At 39.3% G+C, this 9,538-nt stretch overlaps 1 long non-coding RNA gene across 1 annotated transcript; it reads right to left on the reverse strand.

The window, feature by feature from the left end:
• Positions 1–7,511: 7,511 nt before the first annotated feature.
• Positions 7,512–9,180, reverse strand: LOC118556833. Its single transcript, XR_004927408.1, has 3 exons — positions 9,100–9,180; positions 8,967–8,997; positions 7,512–8,065 (listed from the first exon to the last, which is right to left on the reverse strand). It is a non-coding gene; the product is annotated as an uncharacterized LOC118556833 (long non-coding RNA).
• Between the last annotated feature and the right edge of the window lie 358 nt (positions 9,181–9,538).

Below are 9,538 nucleotides of genomic sequence, written 5' to 3' on the forward strand. Positions count from 1 at the left end.
AGCTTCGTCAGATGACCCAGTTCGTCTAAAAGAACTTGAAGTTGAATTAGGACGGCTGGCTTTGAGAGAGAAGGAGCTGTATCTTGAACAAAGGAAACTGGAGATACAAGCTGACCTGCGTGTGAAAGAACTTGAGCTTAGTGCTAAGTCCTCGCAATCACATTCCAATGATTTTGATGTTAGTAAAAATGTTCGCCTGGTTCCTCCATTTAATGAGCGAGATGTTGATAAATATTTCACCCTATTTGAAAGGGTGGCACTCGCACTTAAATGGCCGAAAGAGATGTGGACTTTGTTGTTGCAATGTGCATTAATTGGCAAAGCGCAAGAGGCATATGCTTCGCTGTCTGTGGCAGATAGCCTTGATTTTGACAAAGTTAAAAGTGCTATTTTGCGGGCGTATGAATTAGTGCCTGAAGCGTATCGCCAAAAATTTCGCAAACTGAAAAAACATTATAATCAAACGTATGTAGAATTTGTCAGAGACAAAGAAATTCTCTTTGATCGTTGGTGCTCTTCTAAAAATGTTAAGGACTTTGCACAACTTAAGCAGCTCATGTTAATGGAAGATTTTAAAAACAGTTTGCCAGAGAAGGTTACTCCCTATTTAAATGAAAATAAAGTGTCAAATGTGTCAGAAGCTGCAGTACTTGTTGACGAGTACATGTTAACTCACAAAGTTAATTTTGAGCGATCACATGTCTTTCATAAGTTTGACAAACTAGAAAATAACGGGAAAGAGTGGTCGAAACCTGTTTCGTTCACTGAATCAGATACCCATGCTGCACTCAGTGGTGTTGAAAGTAAGTCCGAACATGTGTTGGATTTTAAAGCTACTGTGATGTGTTTTTATTGTAAAAAGAAAGGACACATTGTGGCCAACTGCCCGGTTTTAAAGAAAAAGAACACTAAGCCGGTCGCTCTAGTTAAAACCGTAAATCACGTTACTCAGTTACTTTCAACAAAGTCTTGTGAATATGCCGATTTTAAGCCTTTTGTTATGGATGGGTTTATTTCTGTGTCTGATAGTAGTGAGAAAATCCCAGTAAAAATATTGCGTGATACTGCTGCTTCTCAATCCTTTATTTTGGAGGGGGTTTTGCCATTAAATAGTGACACTGCAATTGGTTCTGATGTGCCAGATCGTGGTTTTGGCATGCAAGACATTGGTGTCCCACTGCACAAAATTGTGATCCACTCTGAGCTGTGGTCTGGTAACGCTGTGGTTGGGGTGCGCCCTAGTTTTCCTATAGCAGGCGTCTCCATGATCATGGGCAACGATTTGGCTGGGGGTCGAGTGTTAGTTACTCCAGACGTTACACCCGTCCCGGTGTTGCAAACCTGTCCAGATGAGCTTGCTCGTACGTTCCCTGATGTGTTCACATCATGTGCAGTTACGCGTGCAGCACTTAAGCGTCAACAAGAGGTCGATAAAGATGACTTGGACTTGAGTGATAGTTTTCTGTGCAACATTGAATCCAAACCTGTGTCATTAAAGAGAACTGTGGAGGAAGACATGTTGGATGCACAGGATCTGTGTTTGTCCAGAAATCAGTTGATAGATCTCCAAAAAACTGACAAAAGCTTAGAACATTTATTTAGCGAGGCGTTAACTGATAAGCCAGACTCCATTTCTTCTGGCTATTTGCTAAATGATGGTCTTTTAATGCGTAAATGGACGCCATTAAATGTTTCCCCTGTTGAAGAGTGGAGTGTGGTGAAACAGATTGTTGTTCCAACCCCATATCGTACAGAGATTTTGCAGTTAGCACATGACAATCCACTAGCTGGTCACCTTGGCATAAGAAAAACATATGATCGCATTTTGCGTCATTTCTTTTGGCCAGGATTGAAGAAGGATGTCGTACGCTACTGTAATTCGTGTCATTTCTGTCAAGTATCTGGAAAACCCAATCAGACAATTTCCCCCGCACCATTGTATCCCATTCCAGCTATCGCTGAACCATTCGAACGAGTACTGGTTGACTGTGTGGGTCTGTTACCTCGAACCAAAGCGGGGAATAAGTTCTTGGTAACAGTGATGTGTACCTCCACTCGTTTTCCAGAGGTTTTTCCAGTGCGTAAGATATCTACACCAGTAATAGTGAAAGCTTTAACAAAGTTTTTTTCATTGTTTGGTTTACCTCGGGTTGTGCAGACTGACCAAGGATCTAACTTTATGTCCAAAGTTTTTGCACAGGTTTTAAAACAACTTGACATAAAGCACTGTCACTCCAGCGCTTATCACCCAGAAAGTCAGGGGGCACTCGAGCGTTTCCATCAAACGTTAAAAACAATGCTTCGCACCTACTGTTTGGAGTTCGAAAAGGACTGGGATGAAGGGGTACATTTACAACTGTTTGCCATACGGGAAGTGGTTCAGGAGTCTCTGGGGTTCAGTCCGTCGGACTTGGTTTTTGCTCACACTGTTCGTGGGCCATTAAAATTATTAAAAGAGAAGTGGTTGTGTGAAAAATCTGACCAAAACTTATTGGACTATGTGAGTAACTTTCGGCTGAAGCTGAGCCGTGCGTGCGAGATAGCCAAAGATAGTCTAAAAACTGCACAGGCTAAAATGAAGTCCTGGTTTGACAGAAATGCAGTTATGAGAGTTTTTGAGCCGGGTGACAAAGTATTGGTGTTACTTCCAGTTCCGGGTTCTAGCTTACAAGCACGCTACAGTGGCCCTTATGTGGTCAAGAGGAAAGTCGGAGATAGAGATTATTTGGTCTCTACTCCTGATCGAAGGCGGAAATCTCGCCTATGTCATATTAATATGCTGAAGCCTTACATCGAGCGTGCAGCCTCTCTGACTGTCAGTTGTGTTTCCAGTGAATCAGCTGACGTATGTGTCGGGCCGGTGCGGATGCAGGGGAGGAGCTGTGTGGTGCTGAACCTGAAGGTGACGTCTGTTTGCCGGATGTCTCTAAAGGAAAGTTTCCAAATTCAGAAATGCTGGAAAACTTACCTCTCTTGTTGTCTCACCTTGATTTTTCCAAGCAGGCTGATGTCATTAATTTAATCCAGTCTCATGTGTCGCTGTTTGCAGACATTCCCACTCAGACTCGTGTGCTTAGCCATGACATTGATGTTGGTGATTCCAAGCCCATTAAACAGCACCCTTACAGAGTGAACCCGGACAAACGACGCCGTTTGAAAACACAGGTGGAGTACATGGTGAAACATGGACTTGCTGTTGCCAGCAGTAGTGCGTGGAGTTTGCCATGCCTCCTTACAGTTAAAGCCAATGGAGAAGACCGTTTCTGTACAGATTTCAGGAAGGTAAATGGGGTGACTAAGCCGGATTGTTATCCTTTGCCACGTATGGAGGACTGTGTGGACCATGTAGGGGCTGCCAAGTTTGTGACTAAGCTGGATTTGCTGAAGGGATACTGGCAGGTACCCTTAACAGCACGAGCCCAGGAAATTTCCGCTTTTGTCACACCCGATGATTTCCTTCAGTATACGGTAATGGCTTTTGGGATGCGTAACGCCCCAGCAACGTTTCAACAGCTAATGAATGTGGTTTTGTCCGGTTTATCATTCTGTGAGGCTTATTTGGATGATCTGGTGATCTGTTCTGCTACATGGGCTGAGCATGTTGAACATTTGAGAACTGTTTTTGCGCGTCTGAGTGAGGCTAATTTGACGGTTAACCTTTCTAAATGCCAATTTAGCCAAGCAACAGTGACCTATCTTGGAAAAAGGGTGGGGGGAGGACAAGTGCGCCCTGTTGAGGCTAAAATAGAGGCTATTCTGTCTGTTCCTGTACCCACCAATCGTACTGAGCTACGCCGCTATCTAGCAATGGTTGGTTACTATAGGGGGTTCTGCAAAAACTTTTCCTCTGTAGCTGCCCCTTTAACAGATCTGCTTAGCCCTAAAGTAGCTTTTATTTGGTCAGAACGCTGTCAATCCGCTTTTGAGCAAACAAAAAATTTGCTTATTAACGCTCCTGTGTTGTCTGCCCCTCGTTTTGATGTGCCGTTTAAGTTGGCTGTGGACGCGTGTGATTCGGGGGTCGGAGCTGTCCTTTTACAGGATAGTACTGATGGGGTGGAACATCCGGTTTCTTATTTTTCAAAGAAACTTAACACGTATCAAAGATGGTATTCCACCATAGAAAAGGAGGCACTAGCGTTGGTCCTCGCTTTAGAACATTTTGAAGTGTATGTAGGCGGTTCCAGCGGATCTGTGGTTGTTTTTACAGACCATAATCCTTTAGTTTTCTGGACCGCATGCGTAATAAAAATCGACGTTTGATGAACTGGTCTCTGCGGCTTCAATCTTTTAATATCGCTATCCATCATGTTCGTGGTAAGGACAACGTAGTTGCTGACGCACTTTCACGACTTTAGTTTTTTTTTCTCTGAATGGATTGAGTTTTGTTTTTCCCTACGGGTTACATCAATCCCCATTCAGAGTTTTTGGGTGGGGGTGTTATGTGCTTTGGGCACACAATTTTGTTTATTTGTTTATTTTTTTTTTTTTTTTTGTATTGAACTTTAGTTGAGTGGTTTTGTTGAGAGATTTGAGCATTAGATAATTTTTATTTTGTTTGGTAATTGGATTACATTAGTTGTGGTGCTATTGGTCCGCCTATAAATAGGCTGGGTCTCAACATATTGGGGCCCTCGCCCTTCCACTTGTCACCACCACCAAGGATGTGTCCTGATTGCGGTGCTCGGACGTCTTCTGGAGCTGTGTGACACAGCTGATGGTGACAGCTGACAACTCCAGCCGGCCATGTGGTATTTTTGTCAGCTTTTTGTTTGTTTGCTGTTTTGATGATTTTGGCCTGGTGGGACCGGTTGTTCTGTTTTCGGTTTTTACTTTGCAATAGTTTTTTTGTTTTGCTTTAGTCTGCTTATAGTAGAGGCTTCGACGGCCCTGTATAGGGTTGGCCCTCTACTATAGCATTGTGTTCTTTTGATCGGCTCACCAGGTCCAACATTCTGTTAATACTTGGGAGAGATATGTTTTTTTTCCCATTTTCACTCTCCTTTTTTTTTTTGGACACAGAGAAACTGAGGGTATTTAAACTCACTCTCTTTTTTCCCCTCTCCCTCCACAGAGAAGGAAAGAACCTGAAAAAGAAGTCCAAGAGAGGTTTTTGAAAATAAACTATTGTTGTTAACCCTCATTTCTGTCTACGTGTCCTTAAATATGTTGGCCCCTTTCTGGGACGTAACAACCATTGAGGATGAAATCTCTAAATTCCTTGCAATTGTACATTGAGAAACGTTGTTCTTACACTGTTGGACTATTTGGTCACACAGTTGTTCACAAAAGGGTGAACCTCAACCCGTGCTTGCTTGTGAACACCTGAGCCTTTCAGGAAAGCTCCTTTTATACCCAATCATGACACTCACCTGTTTCCAATTAACCTGTTCACCTGTTGAATGTTCCTCAACTTTCCCAGTCTTTTGTTGCCCCTGGCCGAGCTTTTTGGGAACATATTGAAGCCATCAAATTTTAAATGAGCGAATATATATCCTGAATCATAAATCTGCACCAGGAGCATGATGGTTAAAGCTAGCTTTTTAGCTTTGTCTTAAAGCTAAATATACAATGTTGATTAATATACATACAAGAGATGATAGCTTAATATCACAATGATGTTTTGCATCTAGCATTAGGTATATATACATTGTTAGGATAAAAATGTTCAACAACATTAGACAATGACAGTAACCCAGATTTCATTATAGCTAATCTACACAGTAAGAAGATTTTTTTTTTCCCAAGCAATCACCGTTGATTAATTTGAAAGACTAGTGGGATTGTCTGATACTGAGCTGGAGTGGTTCTGATCATAATCCGAAGAGAGGGGCTACTTTGTGTAATTATAAACCTAGGATTTCTCAAGGGTTCATTCTCAAGCTACTTTTTATGCAGCATCTAGCTGAGTACTCCAACATCTGTCACCACATGTATGTGGATGACACACAACTTTATATATCTGTGTTATAACATGAAAACAGCCCACAACATTCATTAAGTCAGCATGTCCATAATATCAATGAGTGGATGAGTGAGAGAGTCCTACAGCTTAATGGAGATACAGCAGAAGTAATTTTTTCTGTTTGACTCGAGCCTAAACATCATAGGTCATGCAATAATACACTTCATTTGTGCTAGCAACTCTAACCACGAGGCCACCAGTACAGCACTGGTGGAGAAACCTTTGTGCCATTTTTTAATCATACCTAAGGTTTACAACCACAGAAAGTCTGTTACTAAAACAACTTACTATCATAAACAATATTAGGGGTTTCCTGCCAAAACAGTATACAGAAATATCTGTGTGTGCTTCTGTTTTCAGTTGGTTACATTATTGTGATGGTGCCTTCACTGATGTCTGTAAAACAGGAAAATAATAAAATCAATAAGACAGCTGCAGCTCATGGATAATTTCACACTAGTTGTTAAATAACTCAATTTCCTTTATTTAAACGGATTATTAGTCTGAATATTTCTAATGTTTTGAGCTGAAATACATTTCTGACTTGTTAGTTAAATATGAGCCATGTTTCAGAAACCTGCTTACAGTGATTCCAAGACCAAAGAAAACATGGTGGAAGCAGCATTTAGTTTCTATGCTCCTCAACTATGGAATAAACTCCATTAAGCCCTGAGATGTGCAGAAACTCTTTGATCCTTTAAATAGGGAATGAAATCCTTTTTGTTCACCGCAGCTTTAGATCAGTCCCCCTAATGAACACATTGCACAATCACTGATGAGCGATTGAAGTGGGAGACTAAAGATTAGATTAGTTTTTCCTCATTTAATCATTTGCATGCGTTGATTTTTGAAGCTTAAAGTTTCTATGTAATTTTGATGTTCTTTATTTGATTTTCTTGTGAAGCACTTGGGATTTATTTGTGTGTGAATGCTGCTTGATAAATAAGATGACCTTGCATTGCCAAAGAGGTGCCAAAACCAACCACCACCACCTTACTTTCTTTGCTGCTTCTCTGACATAAAAAACTGTTAGAATGAAAACCTTTTTCAAACCATTCAAACAAGCATGTTTTAAGGGTAGAGCTGTGGCTGGACATTGGTTTACAGTTTAGACCTGTTTTCTAAACAGTTCAACACCTCTGCAGGTTAACGGGCCATTCTGGCAGTATGTTTGTGGTTGACTGTCATGTGTAGAACATCGCATTTCTGGTCGTGTTACACTAGTGACTTGTACTCTGTCTGTCACCCAATGCATTTACAACATTTAAATAAAATGGATGGACAGTTTATCACTTTTTACTGTTGTTCTATGACTATGAAAACTAGTGAACATTGTTTGAAATTTTAACAACTAACCAAATTCCTCTTATTACTCAAACTTCTAAGATTTTTCTCAGCATTTATTCAACTGTCTATTTTAGACCAAACTTCGCTGTAACACACTCAACCTGCCTGAAAAGAGGGGAATTATAAAAAAACCACAACTTTGCTCCTCTCAAGGTTTTTTTTTTAAATGTAGTTTATTTGCAAACTTATTTTTCTCACACTTTTCACCTAACACCCAAAACATGAACCTTTATATGATTTTATTCTCAAACTGAATTACAAAATTCAAGTGACATTTTGCTATAGGTATCATTATTGCAGATCATTAAGTATGTTGATCAAAAACGATAATATTCTCACGTCACATTACTGTCTGCTCTGAAGCCACTATTAGAAAACATGCAAACTCATCCTAAACAACATCAAGGATTCTTAAGTTTTACCTCTTCAAATATAAATTAAACAAATAATTGAACCAAGACTCCAGGGTTTTTTACGCTGTGATGAGGGATTATGATCATAACTTTATTTGCTATTGTCATTTATCATGTGGAATTTGGCATTATTATCTGGACCAGTTTAAGAATGACTCCAAGATTATCGTGACATTCCAGTACTTAATTTTGATTCCCACCTCACATCTGCATTGAAAAGCTTTATTTTTGTAACAGGAGCTTCTTTAAACCTTCACCAGATTGTGTCAACTTGATCTTGAAGATTTCTTCCATGTGGCTGAAGCTCTATCACCCTGTCGACATCTGCTTCATTTGTGTGCTGTGGACACACGCACGCACGCACGCACGCACGCACACGCACACGCGCACACACACACACACACACACACAGAAAAATCATAATTAAACAGAAAAAAAGGCTTTAAAAAGACTTAGTAAAAAGTAAGTGTAAAACCTGCTTAAAGGTGCATAGCCAGTTATTTATTTATTTTACATCAGTAGCTCTTTATGAAAGATTATCATGTCCTGCTGGCGTATTAGTCTTTATTTTTGCTTTCTTTTTGCCTAATTTGTTAGTAAATAAAGCTTTTTCAGTTTATTAGTATGACAGTTGGTGTTCACTGAAGCAGACGCTAAAGCTGCCGAGGTTCAGATGAGTTGATTGACGTAAGTAAATGTTCTGATATGAAGCTCTTAAAGTTGCTGTACATTGGTGTATTTAATTAATAATGGTTGGTCTTCTATCACGCCGAGCTGATGCTCGGTCAGGCTAGGTCATTATTTACAATTGACTTATAAAGTAAGCAAACCAGCATTATGATAATGCTGCGATACTGTTGCTAGATGGCGCCACATCTGTTTATATGTGTTAATCATACCCAAGAGCAAATTATTTTTCGTCTCAAAAAGGACCATCAAAACACTGGAAAGATGGAAGCTTGGTGTATATAAATTTATTTTACCATGATCAAATGTTTTTTTGATGAAATAACCTTTTTAAGGTTATTATTTAAAGGAACTTTTAATCTGACAAACGTACCTCATCTGAACACATATTCTAATTCCAATTTATCTAGCATTCTGCACAAGACCCCCAACTCTTCACAACAACCACATATTTCAGTAAAATGAAGTCAAAACATAAATAAATAAATAAATAATATCTGCCTGGAGTATGAATAAGTGCAGGTTTACTTTGTATATTAGCTTGATTAGCTTACCTTTGGTAATTTATTGGATAATTTAAACCAGCTAAAAATGAACAGGAAGAGATTAAAATTATCACATATTTAACATCATGATATAACGAATGTACAGCAGCAAAGTATTATTTAATAGAAAATTTTACCTCACCTTTCAAAGATAATGAATGCACCACAGAGCGTTACTATTCCCAGGATCTTCATTGTAATGCAGACACTAACTCTAGACCCTTAAAAAAAAGCAGATGTCTTAACATGAAATATTTAGTTAAACAAACTTGAAATGTTCCTTTTGAATGATTTAATTATCCTTAATATACAAGTGTAACTGAGTACATTTCAATTAATTATATGGATTTATTTAAATCAAACATCATATGTAGTGCTACACGATGAAAATCTTTGAAGGATTTGGTTGTTTTTGTTTACCTTTAATATAAAAAAATTGATCATGGTATCAGATTTTCAAGAAAATTTGCTGCCAATCAGCAAAATATTTTAAATTCTGTCTGGAGTCTATAAACCTGCCCCACAGATACATTAATGGCTCCATGTTTGCTGTTCCTGAACCAGGTGAAGCTGGCAGGAGG

The sequence above is a fragment of the Fundulus heteroclitus genome, chromosome 21 (genome assembly GCF_011125445.2).
Source record: "Fundulus heteroclitus isolate FHET01 chromosome 21, MU-UCD_Fhet_4.1, whole genome shotgun sequence".
NCBI classification, from domain to species: Eukaryota; Metazoa; Chordata; class Actinopteri; order Cyprinodontiformes; family Fundulidae; genus Fundulus; species Fundulus heteroclitus.